The following is a 22,936-nucleotide window of genomic DNA, read 5'->3' as shown; positions in this document are numbered from 1 at the left end:
GGATGACCTTCCACCGAAGGGGATCGCGAACGATCCGCAAAGAGGTCCAGGGTTGTAGTAGGAACAGTCGGAGATCGATGACGAGGCTCCTCTGCGGAGGACTGCGGCGATGAAGACGAACCGAAGAGGCGCCTCATCACACCCTTATGAGGTGAAGGAAGGCCTCTCCGGCGAAGAGGAAGGCGAGCCTTACGACATATGCACCCTCTGGGGGCCGTTGGGTCAGCAAGCTGACCATCAGCAATCCTCCGAAGAGGAGTTTCTCTGAGTGAACTCCCCCGTGGGGGAGAATCACCGGAAGGAGAGACTGTTGGACTTAGTTCCTCCCTCGAAGGTTGAGCAGAGGGAGAAACTAAACCTTCCGCTACAGCAGGTTGAGCAGTTGCAGAGGTATAAGGAGATACCGCATCGGATACCTCTGCCACCACAACGTCGACGATAGACAGAGGATCAACCTCTGCCACCGTCGGCGATTGCTTGACAGCGGCACCAAACCGGATAATGTCAAACAAGGCTTCCTTGGAGGGCGAACCCTCGAGCCCCAAGGAAGACCAAAGCTGGAATAAATCAGAAGTATTAACATTAATATTTAAATCCTCCCCTGGGAGAAGAGGTGGAGCTGCCTCGCTAGGGGAGGCAATGCCATCTCTCGAACCCTGAGATCGGTAAACAGAACCATGGTCTATGCTACCACTTGACGGTTTCTCGGAAGAAACCGATCGAGTGCGAGCTTCGGAGGAGGTTCGGGCAACAGAAGAAGAGTCCTTGGGTTTTTCTGCTTTCGAAGCAATCTTCGAAGGAGAAATATCCCGCCTGGACTTCTTCTTACGTCGGCGAGAAAACCTCTCCCACTGGGAGGTAGACCACTCCCTACACTCACCACACTTATTATCACTATCACACCGTTGGCCCCTACAGTAAGGACACAAGGTGTGAGGGTCCGTCTCGACCGCCGACATAAATATACCACAAGGGCGGTCGGGTAATCCAGGACATTTGCGCATAATCGTAGAGGCCAACTTCACACACAAATCTGTAGAAGAGAAAGCAAAAAAACATTAATGGCTGTCAGAGAGGCGAGGATGAGAGCAGACACGTCCGTCTACCACCCAAGCCGATAGCAAAGTGGGCTCAAGCACAGGTGTGTGAGGGGGGGGTAGCAAGGTACCCTCCCTACCCCCCGCTAACTAGCGGTGGGGTAGTAAACCCTCGTTAAAATTCTAATGGCTCGTCATTTCAGCTACGCCGAAAGTAATACCCCCTATTAAATAGCATGGTTTGTATGTCAGTTACGGAACAATTACAAGGTAAAGTATGCTAAGTATTCCAGTAATGATAGTGAGGTCAAAAGAAAAGCCAGAAATGACTGGAGAGAATATTTACAGTAAAACAGATGAGGCTGACAAGGCTATGAATTCAAGGAGCTGGATATGGTATAAGAATTGCTCATAAAATTAATAATGAAATCTCCACAAGCTCAAAGAAGAAGAAACACACACCCATCAAAAAGAGAGATGGATCTTTTATAAAAACATACATACATATACCCAGGCACTTCCCCCAATTTTGGGGGGTAGCCGACACCAACAATGAAACAAAACAAAAAAGGGGACCTCTACTCTCTACGTTCCTTCAGCCTAACCAGGGACTCAGCCGAGTTCAGCTGGTACTGCTAGGGTGCCACAGCTCAACCTCCCACATTTCCACCACAGATGAAGCTTCATAATGCTGAGTCCCCTACTGCTGCTACCTCCGCGGTCATCTAAGGCACCGGAGGAAGCAGCAGGGCCTACTGGAACTGCGTCACAATCGCTCGCCATTCATTCCTATTTCTAGCACGCTCTCTTGCCTCTCACATCTATCCTCCTATCACCCAGAGCTTTCTTCACACCATCCATCCACCCAAACCTTGGCCTTCTTCTTGTACTTCTCCCATCAACTCTTGCATTCATCACCTTCTTTAGCAGACAACCATTTTCCATTCTCTCAACATGGCCAAACCACCTCAACACATTCATATCCACTCTAGCCGCTAACTCATTTCTTACACCCGTTCTCTCCCTCACCACTTCGTTCCTAACCCTATCTACTCGAGATACACCAGCCATACTCCTTAGACACTTCATCTCAAACACATTCAATTTCTGTCTCTCCGTCACTTTCATTCCCCACAACTCCGATCCATACATCACAGTTGGTACAATCACTTTCTCATATAGAACTCTCTTTACATTCATGCCCAACCCTCTATTTTTTACTACTCCCTTAACTGCCCCCAACACTTTGCAACCTTCATTCACTCTCTGACGTACATCTGCTTCCACTCCACCATTTGCTGCAACAACAGACCCCAAGTACTTAAACTGATCCACCTCCTCAAGTAACTCTCCATTCAACATGACATTCAACCTTGCACCACCTTCCCTTCTCGTACATCTCATAACCTTACTCTTACCCACATTAACTCTCAACTTCCTTCTCTCACACACCCTTCCAAATTCTGTCACTAGTCGGTCAAGCTTCTCTTCTGTGTCTGCTACCAGTACAGTATCATCCGCAAACAACAACTGATTTACCTCCCATTCATGGTCATTCTCGCCTACCAGTTTTAATCCTCGTCCAAGCACTCGAGCATTCACCTCTCTCACCACTCCATCAACATACAAGTTAAACAACCACGGCGACATCACACATCCCTGTCTCAGCCCCACTCTCACCGGAAACCAATCACTCACTTCATTTCCTATTCTAACACATGCTTTACTACCTTTGTAGAAACTTTTCACTGCTTGCAACAACCTTCCACCAACTCCATATAACCTCATCACATTCCACATTGCTTCCCTATCAACTCTATCATATGCTTTCTCCAGATCCATAAACGCAACATACACCTCCTTACCTTTTGCTAAATATTTCTCGCATATCTGCCTAACTGTAAAAATCTGATTCATACAACCCCTACCTTTTCTAAAACCACCCTGTACTTCCAAGATTGCATTCTCTGTTTTATCCTTAATCCTATTAATCAATACTCTACCATACACTTTTCCAACTACACTCAACAACTAATACCTCTTGAATTACAACACTCATGCACATCTCCCTTACCCTTATATAGTGGTACAATACATGCACAAACCCAATCTACTGGTACCATTGACAACACAAAACACACATTAAACAATCTCACCAACCATTCAAGTACAGTCACACCCCCTTCCTTCAACATCTCAGCTTTCACACCATCCATACCAGAAACATAGTATGAAGAAATAAGTTGGATGGAACACTTTAGTAAGGTTATGAATAGAAGATACAAAGGGAATAATTTGATTGATATATCTAAGGCTTCAGAAGACCTTGATGTGCCCATAAATGAATTCAGTGTTTGAAGTCGAAGCTATCACTGAAAAACTCAAGATGAAAAGCCCCTGGATACGATGGAATAACTGCTGAGATGATACTGGCTGAAAATGAAGTGACTCCCAGACTATTATTATTATTATTATTATTACTTACTAAGCTACAACCCTAGTTGGAAAAGCAGTATGCTATAAGCCCAGGGGCTCCAACAGGGAAAATAGCTCAGTGCGGAAAGGAAAAAAGGAAAATAAAATATTCTAAGAAGAGTAACAACAATAAATATCTCCTATATAAACTATAAAAACTTTAACAAAACAAGAGGAAGAGAAATAAGATAGGAGTGTGTGCTCGAGTGTACCCTCAAGCAAGAGAACTCTAACCCAAGACAGTGAAAGGCCATGGTACAGAGGCTATGGCACTACCCAAGACTAGAGAACAGTGGTTTGATTTTGGAGTGTCCTTCTCCTAGAAGAGCTGCTTACCATAGCTAAAGAGTCTCTTCTACCCTTACCAAGAGGAAAGTGGCACTGAACAAGTACAGTGCAGTAACCCCTTGGGTGATGAAGAATTGTTTGGTAATCTGTGTTGTCAGGTGTATGAGGATAGAGGAGAATATGTAAAGAATATGCCAGACTATTCAGTGTGTATGTAGGCAAAGGGAAAATGAACCGTAACCAGAGAGGAGGATCCAATGTAGTACTGTCTGGCCAGTCAAAAGACCCCATAACTCTCTAGCGGTAGTATCTCAACGGGTGGCTGGTGCCCTGGCCAACCTACTACCTACTTACAAGATTATTTTGTAGAATGTGGCATGAGGAGGCTAAACCTGATGAATGAGAGTCAGGAGTCTTGCTGAAAAATGTAAAAAAAAGGAGACCTGACTGATTGCAATAATTACAGAGGCATCACACTTACGTCAGTTGTTATGGAAATGACAAATTCGGAGGTAGTTTGTATTTTTCCTAACGATACAAGCCTTAGCTATTTATAGGGGTATACTTTCGGTGAAAGCTGAAAGGACGAGCCACCAAATTTAGTGAGGGTTAACTACCCATCCCGCTAGTGAGCGGTGGCTAGGGGGGATAGCTTGCTACCCCTCCCACTCATTCACCTGTGATTGAGCTCACTCTACTTGGAGCTAAGACTTCAAGGGGGACAGGGTTGGCGGGCAAGTATGTATAAATAGCAAAGGTTTGTATCATTAGGAAAAATACAAATTACCTTCAAATTTGTCATTTGTTCCGTAACTGGAATACAACCCAATGCTATTTATAGGGGTGACTCACCCATTAGGAGGATGGATGTCCCTGCCAATCTGGCTTTTTGGCCTTACCCAGGGTACTTCCTATTGTGGAGGGATTAGTGCGACAATAAGGAGACCCTAACACCTCACTAGACCTACTAAGCATGGTCTGCTGCCAACGCAAACTGTGTGTGATGAGAAACTAGCAATGTGACTGTCAAGGTAAAGGTTATTCTGAGACTTGAAGGGAATAACCGAGGAGACCGAGACATTCCCAATATCACCTCGCCAGGGGATGGGTACGCAACATTATTGGGACAATACTAGGATACACAAGGGAGCAATGGTTTACCTGCAGATGTTTGAGGTCAGCTTCTGCAGAGGACCCAGGATGCGGATTTCCCCAAGAGAGGGTAGGATGAAGAAAGGAAAAGAGCCAGACTTTCCCTTTCATTCACTCAGACTAAAAACTGGGTAACCAATGCCCTCAACCTTCGGCTACTTGTCCAGTAAGGAACTTGAAGTACTAAACCGGCTATTGTGCATCCACCGCAGGACCGATAGAAAACGTATCGAGGTTCCTGTGTGTCACGCCTTGCAGGTAGTGGGCGGTGAACGTGGTTTGGCGTTTCCACACGGCCACTTGCAATACCTGCGTCACAGAGTAGTTCTTCTTGAGGGCCAGAGAAGTAGCTACGCCCGACATCATAGGCTCTGTGACGATGTGCACCATCCAATTTTATGGAGAGTCCTTAATTATTATAGAATTCCTCTTAAATATGTAAATTTGATTAGGGTAAGATCTCTTTCTTTAACTTGAGCATTAGGAGAAAAAAAAATAAACTAAAGGCTGGAACGTGTGACATCTTATGAAAGGAAACAGCTTGAACAGAAAAAATATTACTAGGAGCAAGCTTCCTAGCACTCACACCCTTCTTCAATGTAGCCCCATCATTTATACCAGAGGTCTGATGTTTAATGTCTTATCATACTCCTCGGTTCTAGATGACTTCCAAGTCTTTGATTTCTTGCTCTTCTTCTTCTTTTCAACAGACCCAGAAGAAGCACCGGATTCACTCCAACTTCGGCTCTCCCTGCTACTGGTCGAACTAGAGTAGGACGACGGGGTCGGATTAGCGTTCACAGGTACTGCCTTCCACCCAAGAGTCTGAACAGAAGGGGTTTCCTTCCCAGGGCTGTGGCCAGTAGCTGAGTTCTGGACAGGTGATCTGTGCATTGTGGGTGCCTGTTGCCCATTTTGCGTGACATGGTGGTTAGCCGAGCCACAGAGTAGGTTGAGGCGTCTGCAACACTCATTCAGATGATGCCCTTGTTTCTTACACCAAGTACAGTACCTCCTTTGGAACTGCGGAGACATATCTGGGGTGGGCGATGGTGGCAAGTGCACTTAAACAGGTATAGGCTTGGGGACAGGTCGAGGAGGAGTGCGTGGGTAAACTCGGTCCGGTGCAGGTGAACGGTTGGAGGCAGTCATATCTGGGTACAGTACGAGATCTCAGACCCACTATTGCTGAGAAAGCCTCTTTGATCTCCCCTTTATGGTACCTTCCTAGCTCACCGGTCCACCGACCGTAACTTCCTGCGATATACCTAATGGCACAGTTTCTAGCTGGAAGATCCCAGGCTTGGGGCTCTTCCTGGAGTCAAGAGCCTTCAACAGGTCAAACGGTGGTCTGACTGAAGGGACTGGACGTTGTCGATTGAAACACTATCAGGTGAACTGACACTGGAACAGGAGCTGGAAGTGTCACCAGAAGTCTCACTACCAGAATCTTCACTGGTTGACTCCTGCGACAAAGTCAAAATTTCGGGTATGGCTGGTCTGGTATTGTTCTTGGTCTGGCGTCTCGGCAAGAACTGCCTCAGCCGTAGCTGCTAGACTCTTTTCAGGTCTGCCGGACATTGCTTGATCAACCAAGAACTGTTCCCTAGTCCACTTCCTGAAGTCTCTGGTGAACTAAAAATGTTGGTTGACAGAACAGGCTAGGAGGCAAGAGGCACACTCAAAGCAGGACACTCCTAGAATCCTGGTACAGGGGGGGAAGTACCGTTGAGAACCCTGGAGGGGGCTGGAGACCTCCCATCACTGGTCCCCCCTCCAGTTACTAGAATGGCCAGACCATTGACATCTGGCCAAGCCGGGAACATAGAAGGGGCACTGGTGGTCACTGTGGTTATAACCCTAGTGGCAACGTGGCATGTTGATGACAACTCGACATTCTTTAGCGCCGCTACCTGGAGTGTCAGGGATCTCACCCGAGTCACTAGGTCTCTGACAATTGAGATGAGGCCCTCCACAACTTGACTATGGCTCATCTTGAACTTTCTGCCCTTAGTCTACACCCATGCTATATCCAAAGGTTAAGTGTTTCCTGGGTCTGTGCACCAAAAATTATGCAGTGGTTTGCGGACTGTGGGCGGACATAGCACACACATTGCCTAGTGTCAGAAGGACGTCCACACTTTAACTTCCCACTACACTAAAAATATGACAAATTCATAGATAATTTGTATTTTTCCTAACTACACAAACCAGAGCTATTTAATAGGGGTATTACTTTCGGCGTAGCTGAAATGACGAGCCATTAAAATTTAACGAGGGTTTACTACCCACACCGCTAGTTAGCAGGGGTAGGGGAGGGTAGCTTGTTACTACCCCCCCTTTCCTCACACACATCTGTGCTTGAGCTCACTTTGCTTGGAGGTAGGACTTCAAGGGGGATAGGGTTGGCGGGCAAGTTTGATTAAATAGCTAAGGTTTGTATAGTTAGGAAAAATACAAATTATCTACGAATTTGTCATTTGTTCCGAACTGACATACAAACCACGCTATTCAATAGGGGTGACTCACCCATTAGGAAGGGTGGACGTCCCAGCCAGTACTGGCTTTTTGGCTTTGCCCGGGGGCTCGTTATTTGAGTGTGTCAGCACCCAAGAAATAAGGAGTCCCTGCACCTCGATAGAACCTTGCTACGCAAGGACTGCGGCCTACGCAAGCTGTGTGTGAAGGTATAACAAAGTGTAACTCGTCCTAGGAAGTTGATCTGAAGTTCTTTAGATGGAAGCTTTAGGCTAGGACTCTCCCAATACCACCTCATCAGGGTATGGGGACGTGACAGTATTAGCTTAATACTAGGAACAGAAGGAAACATAGTTTACCTGCAGTGGTTTGAGGTCAGCTATGCAGAGAACCCAGGATGCTGCTTTCCCCAAGAGAGGGGATGATGAAGAAAAGAATAAGGGCCAGTCAAACCTTTTCATTCATGCAGACTAAAACCGGGTAACAATGCCCTCAACCTTCTGCTACTTGTCCAATAAGGAGCTTGAGGTTTTAAACCAGCTGTTGTGCAGCCAACACAGGGCCGATAGAGAACATATTGAGCCTCCTGTGGGTCACGTCTTGCAGGTAGTGGGCTGTGAACGTTGTCTGACGCTTCCACACCCCTGCTTGTAGAACCTGCGTCACTGAAAAATTCTTTGTTCCGTAACCGAAATACAAACCACGCTATTTACATTGGGTTTACCTTTTAGCGTAGCTGAAATGGCGAGCCATTAGAATTTAACGAGGGTGTATTACCCCCGCGCTAGTTAGCGGGGGGGGGTAGGGGAGTGGTAGCTAGCTACCCCTCCCCCCCCCCCTCACACACCGGTGAAGCTCACTTTCACTTTTGGCTCGGACTGGGACAGACGTGTCTGTCTTTGTCCTCGCTTGGCAGTCATTGTTTGTTTTGTCTTTACTTAATCACTTACTTTTCTTTTACTCAATATATATGTAAACATTTTTTTCATGTTTGTATATATACTTGAGTATAGAAATCAGTAAGTTTCCTTTTCAGAGATGTGTGTAGTGTACGATATCTCCGTGGAGCCCTCGGCAGTTTAGGCCACCACGGTGTAATTTTATGGGTTGCGATCGAGTTTGACTGCAGTCTTTCTCTCTCTCTCTCTTGAGGTCGTTCACCCTTTTACTATGTTACTACCCCTTTGTAGCTTCCTTCCCGTGTGGGGGGGTTGCTACGCCGTACGTTTGTCTCAATTAGTTTATGAATCTAATTGTATTTGTTAATTTTTCAGCTTTGTAGAACGATTCCTTTCGGGGTTTTCGTTCTTTCTTTAGTGTTCATTCATTTTTCAATTACATAATTACATAGTTACATAATTATAATTGTTATAATTCTGTTTTGGTTATAGCTCTCCTTCCGTGAGTGTAAGTGGTTGTGAGGGCACGTGCCTGTTGTGTAATTCTTGTTTTCCTTTCCCTCGGGATTCCTCTTCGGAGCCTTCCCGGGGGAATGAATGTGTACTAATGATTTTTGTTTTATTTTTTTACAGTTACCGATCTAGTTCGTTTCTGTAATATGGCAACGGTGTGAGCTCTCTTGTTGAGGCCTGGGGATTCGGCTGTTGCTGCCTCCCCTGTGGATTTTCGTCAAGGGCGTGTCTCCTTCTACTGGAAGTACTCCCGTGACGATTGACAGCTCTCCAGTTCATTTTAGAACTCTCAGGCTGGGTTGGTAACTTTCCTTCCGAGGGAAGTTTTTCCTGTCCAGGCTTGAGTTTTCCCCTTTTGGGGGTTCTACTCTTGCCTTTTTTTCGTGCGACTATGCTCTTGGTGCTGAGCGGTCACACCTGCAATTTCGCTCAAGGGGCTGGGCAACTGCAGGAGCCCCTCTTCGGAGGATTGCTCCTTTTAGGTCACTGGCTGACCAGTCTCTTCTACGAAGTGTTTCTCTTTCGTTCGCGGGAGAGTACACTCATAGAGACTCCTCTTCGGAGGGTTCTTCTGCTGTTGTTGCTGTTGGCCTCATTCGCCGTAAGGCTCACCGTCCACCTCGTCGTAAGGGCCTCCCATCTCCCTATAAGGGTGCTAAGAGGCGCCTTTTTGAATCTCCGTATGCAGCCTACAACTCCTTCTTCTTGATCTTCCGCCCCTGGTGCAGATGGACAGCAGTCTGACCTCGTCTTCCGACGGGCAACGGTCTTCCCGACGGACAACGGTCTTCCGACGGACATCAGTCTCCCAGCGGACAGACAACGGTCTTCCGACGGACATCGGTCTCCCAGCGGACAGACAACGGTCGTCCGACAGACATCAGTCTCCCAACGGACAACGTTCCCTTCGAAGCAAAGGGTTGCCTCCCACGGGGGTTCTTCCCTTGCATATCAGGGTTCCCCTGCGCGCCCTTCTGCTGTGTTCTCTCCTGCTCAGTGTTAGCGCACAGGCGCTCTCCTGCTCCTGCTCAGTGTTAGCGCACAGGCGCTCTCCTGCTCATCAGCGCTTCCCTGATCGCTAGCGCTCTCCTGTTTGCCAGCGCTCTCCTGTTCGTCAGCGCTCTCCTGTTCGTCAGCGCTCTCATGATGATCATTTCTGCTGTTCCTGTTGGTTCCTGTTACGCGCCCTGTGCGCCCACGTTCGCCCTCGCGATCTAAAACTTCGGTTCAGGTCTGGGTCAAGGACTCTTCTTCTACGCGCAGGCTTCCACGCGTTGCCTTCTGCTCGCCAGCGATCAACAGCTCGCCAGCGACCTTAGACGCGTCAACGTTCACCTGCTCGTCAGAGATCTCCTACACGTCAACGATCGCCATCGATCTGCCACGCGTGTCAGTTCCCCATAACACCATCAGTAGCGATCTAGCGCTCGCCTGCTGTGGACCACGATCTCCGGTAGCTGAGTTTTGCCGTAGATCTTTTTCTTGCTCCCCACCGCTCACCTTTACTTCTGTCCTTCTGTGCGCCAGCTTTCTTCAATCGCCAGCGCACATCTGCGCGCCCTTCTTTGCCACGCATCAATGGGCGCCAACGGTTTTCTGACCGTCTAGGATCGCCTGATTAACAGCTTGCTTCAGCGCTCACCTTCCTGATGCACCTGCGCGCCTTCTGTTAGCGCGATGCGCGCTAACCATCACTTGTCTCTCTCGCGTTGGCAATCGCCTACGCGCCCGCGCGATTCTTCACCTGCGCGCTAGCGTTTTGTTAACGCACCACCGCTCGCGACGAGCCATCGTTTGCCGACGCGCCATCGCTTGACAACGCGCCTTCACTCTCCTACAGGCTATCGCTCGCCAAAACGCGCCATCGCTCGTCAACGCGCCATCGCTCGTCAACGCGCCATCGCTCGTCAACGCGCCATCGCCCTTCTACGCGTCATCGGTCTTCCGATAGCCTACGCTCACCCGCGCGCCCACGTGCCTGCGCGGCCACACGCCCACGTGCCCGCGCGACCGCACGCCCACGTACCTGCACGCCTACGCTCATGCGCGACCGCGCATATGCTCTCCAATGTTCGCCCGCGCGCGAACCAACGGTATTCCATTGCGCAGACGGATGGTGTTCCGTCGCGCGGACCGACAGTGTTCCGTCGCGCGAACCAACGGTGTTCCGTCGTGCGAACCTACGGTGTTCCGTCGCGCGAACCGACGGTGTTCCGTCACGCGAACCGACGGTGTTCCGTCACGCGAACTGACGGTGTTCCATCGCGCGAACGTCGGCTTAATTCTTGCAGTATCCATTGCTCGCCTATGGATTATCGCTCGCCGACCACCAGCTTTCGCCCTTCCTACCACGCTTGCCCTCCTGCGCTCCTTTGCTCACCTTCGTTTGCATTCATGCGTGCCCGCGCATGGGCGCTTCCACGTTCGCCCACGCGCAGATCATTGATTTACCCTTGCGCGAGCGCCAGGGCGATTGCGACCGCGATTCCCATTGGGGTTTCGCAGCATGGCCAGCCTGGCGAGTCTTCTGGAGCGTATTTCCAGAACACGGCCTCACCCCGTAAACGCAGAGCATGGCACATGCAAGAATAAGAAGAATCTTCAGGGAGGTCTGAGCAACATTCTTCTTTCCAGAACCTGGGTTGGCCCTTCCCCGTCATTCCCTGGAAGGGTTTTTGGCGGGGGGCTTTCCGTTCGAGATTTCTCCATCGGCCAAGGGGTGACTGGTTTACCCCTTCCTCTTCTCCATCTCGTGAAAGGGGCTTACCAGGTCCTTTCCCTCCTCGGTTGCGACCCGAGGTTTTGTTCAAGGAAGCTACAGGAAGGTCATAGGTACTTTCCTCTTCTCGGGCTCAAGCACCTTGGCGTTTCGTCGTCAAGTATCGAACTTGCGGGCAAGCTCGATGTTGGACCATCTGGATGCAATGACCGAGGGCTTCCTTTCGGGTGTCTCATCCGTGGATGTTGACAATCTCAGACACCCTTCCATCCTTGAGAAGAGTTTGTTTGTGCCCAAGGACAGAGACATAGGAAGCGGCTGCGCGGAGGAAGTCGACTTCCGTTTTCACTCCTCCAAGGCGCTTTCTTCCAGACCCTGCAGGGCTCCAGCGCCTCTTTCTTTCTGCCACGTCGGCCTAAGTTATCGGACCGGCTACGACAACTAAGACAAGGTGTCCAATTGCAGTTCCCTTCTGTCAGGAACAGATGGCATGGGAGGCTTTCCCGGGGGGGGGCATAGTCCTAGAGGGAGCGGCAGAGTTCACGAACTCTAGGATTGGCACCCACCCCTTTCACGCTGGGAGGATGCCTAAGGTTACTCATCCGGATGACAGCTTCCCGATGCCCATTCCGGTACGATCTCTGTGATCAGCCAAGGATATCGCGCCTGCCGTCTCTGTCAGCAAATTCAGTGTCTCTGAACCTCTATGCCATAGGGTCGGCAAGAGTTTGCCCGTTTGGGCAAAATGATCCATGCTTGGGGAGAAGGTCCTCCATAGGATCGTCGACGGCTTCACCCCCCGGCTTCTTCAGTCGATCCTTCTCTTAAGGAAGTATCTGAGACGGGAGTTCCGTAGTCGATCTCTCAGCCCTGATCAAGTTTGTCGAACAAACTTCGTCCAGCGTGGAACAGCAGAATCGATCAGACTGGTAACGAGGCGACAGGACTTCTTAGGCCCTGGATCGGAAAGACAGGTACTTTCAGTTTCCATTCCATCCATCTTCCAGGAAGCTCGTGGAGTTCAGCCTAGACTACAGGTATTCCTGCTTAAGATGCAGTGTGGCGATCCCGCCGTGGCATCGCAGGTTTTTTCCCCAGAGAACTCTCCCTGCTTTCCTCATGGCCGCTCAGGTGCAGGCTTCCGCCTCCTTTGCCTTTTGGAGGTCTGGTCAACTCCGGTAGGCTCGGGTTCGACCTTCTTCAGCGCTGGGACAAGCTTCCGGATGCTTACCATGAGTGGGGATTCATGGTATTTTGCTAGGAGCCTTCTCTTCTTCTGCCTCAACATCTGGAGTATATAGCCATGATATTGAGTCAACGGCCTTACCACGTTGGAAACCCCGCTTCTCGTCCGTCCAGCGAGGTTAAGCAACGTCGGTTCTGGTCAGTAATTGGATGGGTGACCGCCTGGGGACGCCAGATTCTGTTGCCACCTCCTCCGAGCCTTCCCTTCAGTTGACTGTGGCAAGGCTGAGGAGAGTCGCAGTACCTGTTCTCAGTCAAGCGGAGCTTTCAGCCCTACCTTGGAACGTTTCCTAGTTCTCTTTTCCTCATTGACCCGTCTAAAGTTCCGAACGGTCGCCTCAGGATAAGTTCCCTGTGGGGCGGCCCAAGTTCCGGTGGTTTCAAAGCAACAATTAACCGGACTTTCTGGCCCTATGGGACCAGCGGAACGATTAGACCTGCAATGGGTGTTGACCTATGGAACCTCTTGATGGTAGTGGATATTCTCGTCCTTTCCCCACATTTTTTATGCTGTTCTCGGACTCGTCAAAGAAAAGGGGGGGGCATGTTCCGGTCCAGGCCTATGGTCAGGACCTGAAGGGTACCTCTCCATCATTCAGGCAGACTTAGGGGCCGTAGTCTGGCCCCTCTACAGATCCTACAGCTCCTGCCGAGTCGCTCCGTGCGCGTCGACTTCATGATTCTGGCATGTTCTAACCAGCAGGGGACGCATTTTCACACCTTCGCATCTTGCAGTAGTGATACCGAGATGATCTGAGATACTCCCAATACCACCATCGGCTCTCTCATTCCGGGCAGAGGTATGTTCTCTCCGACTATCCGAGCAGAGCCTCGTAGAGAGAATGTACCTGGGGGTCTTTGGCCTTGAGTAACCAGCAAGTCCTGGTCTGGGGGACCTAATCGCGACAGCTTGGAACCTCAAGCTTCCGCTGTTCTTCCCCCCAGTCTCAGACCCTGAGACTCTGGCAAGATGCATTCCGGTGATGGTGGGACAACATCGATGCCTGCGTCTTCCCTCCTTTGTTGTCTGTTGAGAATGGGTCTCAACAAGACCAGGTTGTCTGTCAACCTTTCAATGGCCCTGGGAGCTCCACTGGGACTATGTGCGGAACGGTTTCCGGGCCCTCTGCTTCCCCTGACGGAACTCCCGGGAGGGCTTCTCCCACTGCACAGGCTACTCAAACAACCACACTGCAACATCTTTTACGAGCCGGGGCGTCGATTCGGCTTCTTGCCTGGGGACACTACGCCTCCTCTTCAAGAAGAGACAACCCGCTACAGTCGCGGGACAGAGATCGCGGGACAGAGGTCGCGGGACGGAGGTCGCGGGACGGAGGTCGCGGGACGGAGGTCGCGGGACGGAGGTCGCGTCATGTGCGATAGTCATCCGCAGGGGTCTTCCAGGCAAAGTGGAGAGTCTTCGGTGGTTGGTGTCGTGGGAGATATACCTCCTCCCTTGAGGCCTCTTCTCCAGCAATAACGATCTTATTGCCTTTCGGCGGGAGGAAACTCCTTTCCGCTTTCGGCAGTGATGCCTGTTGCTTGGCCTTTCCCTGACCTTCAGGCTTAAAGGAATAACTTTTTTCTTCCCGCTGGACCTTTCCTCGCTCATGCGAAGCTGCGAACGTCCCTGCCCTAGTCGGAGTGAGACCTCCAACTTGGAGCATGGCTCGGACTTTTTAGTCCCTTAAGAGATCTTCTCAAGACCCTTTACGTCAGGCCTCTGATCGTATTCCGTCTTGGGGCTCCTGCTACCTCTGGCCGCGGCCAGTGTGTAAGCAATCTTCTTGGTCTCGTACGACTCCGCCCTTTCTAAGGAATGGGGGAAGGCAACATTCAGGTTCGCTCCTGAGTTGTTGGCTAGACTAAGAATCTTGGGGTCCCGGCCCTTCGGTCCAATTCCTTCAAGATTTCGAGTCACCATTCTGTATCTGATGTCCCAAAACTTTCTCCTTCTTGCCAGTAAAGGAATCGAGAGGTTAGCTTTGGGAACAGCTGCAGTTTGTCCTCAGTTGCTGCCGGTTTGGGAGCACAAGAAGGACACGGGGAAGAATCACCAGTATACCTCTTCAGCTCAGACTCAAGGACATTCATCTCGACCTGACTCCAGACCCTCCCCCATCACGTCGCCCTACAGCACGATGTCGGATACATCGCAACGTCCCTCGCCTTCGAGTAATACTACTCTGTGACGCAGGTGCTACAAGCTGGAGTCTGGAAGCGTCTAATGACCTTCGCAGCCCGCTTCCTGCAGGGCGCGACCCACAGGAGTTTCGATACGTTTTCTATCGCTCTGTGGTGGCTACACAACAGCTGGTCTAACCTCAGGCTCCTTTTTGGACAGGTAGCAGAAGGTTGAGGGCATTGTTATCAGGTTTCAGTCTTCATGAACGAAAGAAGTATGTCTGGCCCTTACTTCTTTCTTCATCATCCCCTCTACTGGGAAGCAGCATCCTGGTCTCTGCATAGCTGACCTCAAACCTCTGCAGGTAAACCATGCTTCCTTGTGTTCCGAGTATTGAGTCAATACTGTCGCGTCCCCCATACCCTGACGAGGTGGTATTGGGAACGTCCTAACCCAGAGTTCCTTCTGGAACTCCAGGTCAACTGCCTAGGACGGGTCACACTTCATCCTTCACATACAAGCTTATGTAGGCCACACAGTTCCTTGCGGAGCAAGGAACTTGTGAGGTGCAGGGACTCCTTTTCTCGAGTGTGACTCACTCGGATTCTGAGTCCCCGGGTAAAGCCAAAGCCAGTATGGCTGGGGACTTTCCACCCTACCTAAGGGGTAAGTCAACCAATGTAAATAGCGTGGTTTGTATTTCGGTTACGGAACAAATAACAAATTCGGAGATGATTTGTATTTTTCCTAACCATACAAACCTTAGCTATTTACACATATTTGCCCGCCAGCCCTGTCCCCCCAAGACAAGACCTACCTCTAAGTGAAAGTGAGCTTCACCTGTGTGTGAGGGGGGCGAGGGGTAGCTAGCTACCACTCCCCTACCCCCCCGCTAACTAGCGCGGGGGTAATACACCATCGTTAAATTCTAATGGCTCGCCATTTCAGCTACGCTAAAAGGTAAACCCAATGTAAATAGCTAAGGTTTGTATGGTTAGGAAAAATACAAATTATCTTCGAATTTGTCATTTTTGAAGGCCAGAGACGTAGCTACGCCCGACATCATGTGTTCTAGGGTGACGTGATGGAGGAGGGTCTGGATTCAGGGACAGATGAATCTCCCTACGAATCCATGCCGAGAGGGTGTTCTTAGTGACCCTCCTCTTAGTCCTCCCTGTGCTAACGAATAAAGCTGGCACATGAGGACGGACTGCAGCCGTTCTTTTAAGATATAGCCTCAAACTCCTTACTGGGCATAGTAGGAGATGGTCTGGGTCATCTGTTACAGAACAGAGACTAGAAATCTGGAAGGAGTCGAACCGAGGGTCCGCTACTCCCGGATTCTGAGTCTTAGAAATAAACTCAGAGACGAATCTAAACGTTAACTCCCCCCATCCCCTTGAATGGGCGATGTCATACGAGAGACCATGAAGTTCGCTAACACGCTTGGCCGAAGCCAAAGCTAGTAGGAACACCGTTTTCCAAGTTAGGTGGCAGTCTGAAGCCTGGCGTAATGGTTCTTAGGGAGGTCTCTTAAGAGACCTGAGAACTCGAACCACGTTTCAAGGAGGAGGTCTCACTTCCGACTGAGGGCAGGTAAGTTCATAACTTCGTATGAGTAGGGAAAGTTCCAGCGAAGAAGAAATGTCCATTCCTTTTAGCCTGAAGGCTAGACTTAAGGCTGAGCGATAGCCTTTCACTGCCGAGACTGAAAGGCGCATTTCTCCCGGAAATGCACGAGGAACTCCGCTATTGTTGGAATAGTGGCATCGAGTGGAGAGATACCCCTTCCACGACACCAACCACAGAAGACTTTCCACTTTGCCTGGTTGACAGCTGCGGATGATTTTCGCAGATGTCCAGACATCCTGACCGCAACTTGTTGCGAAAATCCTCTCTCAGTGAGGAGATGCTGGATAGTCTCCAGGCGTGAAGTCGTAGCGAAGCTACGGCTTTGTGGAAGATGTTGGCATGTGGCTGTCCGATTAGATTGTGTCGTGGAAGGAGCTCTCTCGGTAGCTCCGTTAGGAGTTGCAGAAGGTCCGGAAACCATTCCGTATGATGCCATAGCGGAGCTATGAGGGTCATCGAAAGATTGACCAATGTTCTGGTCTTGTTGAGTACCCTCCTCATCAAACGGAACGGAGGAAAGGCATAAACGTCGATGTTGTCCCACCATTGTTGGAAGGAATCTTGCCAGAGAGCCTTGGGATCCGGGACTGGGGAGCAGTATAGCGGAAGCTTGAAGTTCAACGCTGTCGCGAACAGATCCACAGTCGGGGAATCCCACAAAGTCAGAACTTTGTTGGCTACTAGATGATCTAAAGACCACTCGGTACTCGCTATCTGAGACGCTCTGCTCAGATTGTTGGCGAGCACATTCCTCTTGCCTGGAATGAAACGAGCCGATAGTGGAATCGAGTGGACTTCGGTCCATCTCAGTATCTCTACTGCAAGATGGGATAGCTGCTTTGAAAAGGTACCTCCTTGTTTGTTGATGTAAGCCACTACTGTGGTGTTGTCGCTAATCACCACCACAGAGTGACCCGCCAGGTATTGTTGGAACTGTTGAAGGGACAAAAAGACGGCCTTTATCTCTAGAAAATTTATACGGAGGCACTTTTCTGATTCTGACAACAGGCCTGAGGTCGTGTGGTGCAGTACGTGGCCCCCCCCCCCCCTTCTTTGAGGAATCGAGTGGATTTCGGTTCATCTCAGTATCTCTACTGCAAGATGGGATAGCTGCTTCGAAAAGGTACCTCCTTGTTTGTTGATGTAAGCCACTACTGTGGTGTTGTCGCTCATTACCACCACAGAGTGACCCGCCAGGTATTGTTGGAACTGTTGAAGGGCCAAAAAGACGGCCTTCATCTCTAGAAGATTTATACGGAGGCACTTTTCTGATTCTGACAACAGGCCTGAAGTCGTGTAGTGCAGTACGTGGACCCCCCCCCCTTTCTTTGAGGCGTCCGAAAACAGCATCAAATCCGGGGGAGGACGAGAAGATCCACTCCTCTTCGTAGGTTCTCGTCTCTCACCCACCACTGGAGGTCCATCTGTTCCGCAGGTCCCATAGGGATCATGACGTCCGGGGAATCGTAACCTTGATTCCACCGGGACTTGAGCCACCACTGGAGGGATCTCATCCTGAGGCGACCGTTGGGAACTAGACGAGCCAAAGATGAAAGGTGACCGAGGAGACGTAACCACGATTGGGCTGGAAGTTCTTCTCGTCTGAGAAAAGGGCTTGCGACCTTCCTCAGCCTTGCTATCCTGCCGTCTGATGGGAAGGCTTTGTGGAGATTGGTGTCTATAATCATGCCTAGGTATACCAGTCTTTGAGTGGGAAGCAGAGAGGACTTCTCGAGATTTACCATGATCCCCAGATCCTGGCAAAGTCCCAGAAGTTTGTCCCGGTATTGAAGAAGGGATGACACCAAGTCTGCTAGGATCAGCCAGTTGTCCAGATAACGGAGGAGACGGATGATGATCCTGTGTGCCCACAAAGATATTAGGGTGAACACTATGGTGAAAACCTGCGGTGCTGTGGAGAGACCGAAACACAGCACCTTGAACTGGTACTCCTTGTTGTCTAGGCTGAATCTAAAGTACTTCCTTGAAGACGGATAGACTTGGATCTGGAAGTACGCATCCTTCAGATCTAGTGTACACATGAAGTCTTGCGGTCTCAATGCTAGTCTGACCATGTCTGCGGTCTCCATGCTGAACGGGCTTTGTTTGACAAACTTGTTCAGCGCCAAGAGGTCGATGACTGGTCTCCAGCCTCCAGATGCCTTCTTTACAAGAAAGAGTCGACTGAAGAAGCCTGAGGATCTGTCGACGACCTCTTGGAGAGCGCCCTTCTTCAACAGGGTCTGGACTTCTGCCCGAAGGGCTTGCCCCCTTGCTGATCCCATGGCAAGGGAGCTCAACGACACTGGATTCGTCGTCAGAGGAGGTAGAGATGTTGTGAACTGAACGCGATATCCCTGACTGATTACGGAAATTGTCCAGGAATCAGCCCCGAGTTGCTGACACCTGTCTGCGCAACTTTGTAGGCATCCCCCCACTGGTGGGCATGCAGGGGGACTGCCAATCCTAGCGTTTGCGGCTTCGGCTGCTCCCTCCAGGATTCTTACCTTCCCTGGAGGACTTTTTGCCTTTCCTGTCCTTGACAGAAAAGGGCTTAGACGCCACTGTCTTTGCTGCTACTGTCGATTTTGTGGTCTTGGTAGGACGGAACTGCTGGGATGCTGGAGGCTTATAGGGCTTGTATGTCAAAGCCCTATGCAGGAGGGAGTCTTGGTGGTACTCCTTCCACCTCTCAGCAGCCTGTTCCACATCCTTAGGCTCAAATAAGTTCGTTCCTTCCAAGGAAGAATGCCTGAGCCTATTTATCTCGGTGCTAGGGACCTTCTGATGGAACCTCTCAGCCACCGCATCCTGACGTTTCAGGATGGTGCTCGCCCACAAGTTCGAGACTTGGTGGGCCAGAAACTCGATCGTGCGAGTGCGTGAGAGGAGGAACGTCTCCATAGCTTTCCTGGTACGTTCTTTGGAGAAGTCCTCAGAGCGTATCAGGATACCTAAGCTCCCTAACAGGATATCCAGCCAAGAAGTGGCTTGTATAGCACACTTCGCAACCTTCTCCTGGTTAAGGATCTCGGTTGCCGAGAACGAGACCTGCCGGTTGGAGAGTCTCTCAAGAGGGACTCCCCTGGTAAGCTCTTCCAATGAATGGTGGAGAGGAAAAGCTAAACAAGGCTCCCCCAGGATCTCGAAGTACCTCCTCTGCTGTACGCGAGGAGGTGGGAGAAGCTTGTTGCCGGCACTGGATCAGTTGGAGGAGGCCAACTCAGAGAGCTGGACAGCGATCTTGTCCCTGGTACTCTTAACCCCCTGAGACCAGGGCAGAGCAGCACTGGCCTTAGAAGGTTTTTGAGTGCCAAATACACGGTCCTAGACCGTGTCTTTGCCCTCTCGAGGGAGAATCTCTGGGTCGGCAAACCCATTGAGAGCCCTCATAAGAGTCAGGACCTGCCAAGATGCATGCTCTGACTCTTGTAGTTCTCCGGATGTCGGACTTGCAGCGAAGTCTCCTGTCCCCAAAGGCTCTTCTTGGGGAGATTCGCGGACGTTCTGCGAGTGACTAGCTGGCTCCGTCCTAAGTCTTGTCGAGGATTTTGGCACTGTCTTTGAGTCCTTCGACTCCTTCCTGGGAAGGATGTAAGACTCTAACATAGACGGTGGCAAGTTCTTCTCCGCCCCTACCCGAGAAGACTTTTCAACGCGAGGTGGGGTTTCCCTCATTGATGCGAGGGGGGAATGTCTCACCTCACATGACTCCCCTGAGGATGGGAAATCCTCTTCCAACAAGGAAGGAGAAAAAGTCTGGGGGGGTGAAGGAACTTGCCTCAAAGGCTTACGAGGAGACAACTTAGCTCTCGACCTTGCCGTGCGTTGTCCAGCAGCCTCGCGTGTGGGAGGGTATTAACGCTCGCGCGGGGGCGCGTAATGGTGCTTGCGCGATAGAGAATACCCAGGGTCGCGCGCGGGAGACTGCTGATGCGCGTGCGTGCGCGCGCGGGCGATTGCGAGGGCACGCAGGAGAGTGATGGTGAGTAGGAGCGCGCGCAGGAGACTGTGGGCTCACAGGAGAGTGCGCAGGAGAGTGATTGCACGCCCGCGTAGGGGTGAATGTTCGCGCGCACGTGGGTGCGCAGGGTCAGAGTTAGCAGGCCCCAGTAGATGTCGTAGGGCACGCGCGCACAGGAGAGATACCCCTGGCGCGCGGGCGCGTAGTTGGAGTCTGTGCGTGTGGGCGCGCGTCAGTATGGTGGCGCGCAACTGCAGGAGAGGATGGGCGCGGGCGCGTATCCTCGTGGGCGCAAGAGGGTGACTGCGCGCAACTGCGCGATGGCGAGGGATGGCGCGCTGGAGACAGCAGTCAGCGCATTGGCGAGCTCTGGTGCGTAGGCGAAGTCTTTTGACTTCCCAACAGCTCCCAGATCCGAAGATCGTGGGCGCGCAAGAGAGATAGCTGTGCATGGGCGCTGGCGCGCGGGAGAGCGCTGACGTGCTGGAGAGCGCTGGGGCGTTGGCGAGCGCTGATGAATCGGAGAGCGCTGACGCGTAGGAGAGCGCTGGCGCGCAGGAGGTTGCTAGCGCGCAGGAGGTTGATGGCGCACAGGAGAACGTTGGCGCGCATGCCCATCATGGCGCGTAAGGGACGTTTGCGCGCGATGATGCGTACGCCCTTGATGCCCCGTAATATGATTCGATGCCTGACGAGCATGGTACAGTAGTCAGGTTTCGTGTGCGCGTAACGCACATCAGCTCTCAGGAACGGCGACGGCAGGTCAGCAGGTCTGTCGGGTGGAAGGTCGACGTGTCCTTTGAAAGGACGACCTTCCACCGAAGGGGATCACGAACGATCCGCTGAGAGGTCCAGGACCATAGCAGGAACAGTCGGTGAACGCTGACGAGGCTCCTCTGCGGCGGACTGCAACGATGGTGATGAACCAAAGAAGCGCCTCCTCACCGCAGGTGAAGGAAGGCCTCTCTGGCGAAGAGGAAGGCGAGCCTTGCGACGGATGCGCCCTCTGGGGGCCGTTGGATCAGCAAGCTGAACTTCTGCAGTCCTCCGAAGAGGAGTCTCTGTAAGTGAACTCCCCCAAGGGGAAGAAACACCAGCAGGAGAGACTGTTGGACTTAGTTTCTCCCTTGTAGGTTGAGCAGACACGGGAGAAACTAAGCCTTCAGCTACTGCGGGATGTGAAGAGGCAGAGGTATTAGGAGATACCGCATTGGATACCTCTGACACCACAACGTCAACAATTGACAGAGGATTAACCTCTGCCAAAGTTGGCGATTGCTTGACAACGGCACCCAATCAGATGTAGTCAAGTAATGCTTCCTTGGAGGGCGAACCCTCGAGCCCCAAGGAAGACCAAAGCTGAAAAAGATTGGTTAATGACAAATCCTCCCCCGGGGGAAGAGGTGGAGCTGCCTTGCTAGGGGAGGCAATGCCATCTCTCGAACCCCGAGTTTGGAAAACAGAACCATGGTCTACGCTACCACTCGACGGTCTCTCGAAAGAGACCGATTGAGTGGGAGCTTCGGAGGAGGTTTGGGCAACGGAAGAAGAGTCCTTGGGTTTTTCTCCTTTCAAAGAAACCTTCGAAGGAGAAATATCCCGCCTGGACTTCTTACGTCGCCGAGAAAACCTCTCCCACTGGGAGGTAGACCACTCCCTACACTCACCACACTTATTATTACTATCACACCGTTGGCCTCTACAGTAAGGGCAAAGGGTGTGAGGGTCTGTCTCGACCACCGACATAAATGTTCCGCAGGGGCAGTCGGGTAATCCAGGACAAGTGCGCATAATCGCAGAGGCCAACTTCACACACAAACTTGTTAAAGAAAAAGCAAAAAAGCATTAATGGCTGCCAAGAGAGAGGCGAGGATGAGAGAGGACACGTCCGTCTACCATCCGAGCCGAGAGCAAAGTGAGCTCAAGCACAGGTGTGTGTGAGGGCGGGGGGGTAGCAAGGTACCCTCCCCTACCCCCGCTAACTAGTGGTGTGGGTAGTAAACCCTCGTTAAATTTTAATGGCTCGTCATTTCAGCTACGCCGAAAGTAATACCCCTATTAAATAGCGTGGTTTGTATGTCAGTTACGGAACAAACAATGGAGTACCCAGAGATCTGGGAAAAATGTAAACAGTCAAGAATGAACTGGGCACTGGGCACCACCCCTTGATTTTATACTAGGCATGGGGACCTAGGGAAAACCTTAGAATTACCTAATACATTATTCTATCTTGAGTATTATAGAAGTTGTATTCCAGCTGTAATCAAGTTGTGGAATAATCTTCCTAATCGGGTAGTTGAATCGGTAGAACTTCAAAAGTTCAAATTTACAGCAAATGTTTTTATGTTAACAGGCTGACATAAGTCTTTTTATAATTTATATATGGAATATATTTTGAAGTCTTTACTG

The 22,936-nt window shown here is 50.8% G+C and overlaps 1 protein-coding gene and 1 pseudogene across 5 annotated transcripts in view; one reads left to right on the top strand and one right to left on the bottom strand.

The window, feature by feature from the left end:
* The window catches only part of LOC137618667 (zinc finger protein ZFP2-like), a 155,351-nt gene that overhangs the window by 119,836 nt on the left and 12,579 nt on the right, over nucleotides 1–22,936 (bottom strand). Inside the window, exon 1 of one of the 5 annotated variants that reach the window (XM_068348805.1) lies at nucleotides 4,155–4,220. The exons of the other annotated variants lie outside the window; for them this stretch is intronic. The gene's annotated coding sequence lies outside the window, so the exon portion shown is untranslated. Of the gene's footprint in view, nucleotides 1–4,154; nucleotides 4,221–22,936 lie in introns of those variants that run through there. 5 annotated transcript variants of the gene reach the window in all.
* On the top strand, nucleotides 12,875–12,993 carry LOC137619354 (5S ribosomal RNA; annotated as a pseudogene).

This window comes from Palaemon carinicauda, chromosome 25 (assembly GCF_036898095.1).
Source record: "Palaemon carinicauda isolate YSFRI2023 chromosome 25, ASM3689809v2, whole genome shotgun sequence".
Classification (NCBI taxonomy): Eukaryota; Metazoa; Arthropoda; class Malacostraca; order Decapoda; family Palaemonidae; genus Palaemon; species Palaemon carinicauda.
Note: the sequence above shows the minus strand (reverse complement) of the source record. Positions and strands in the feature narration are given on the sequence as shown.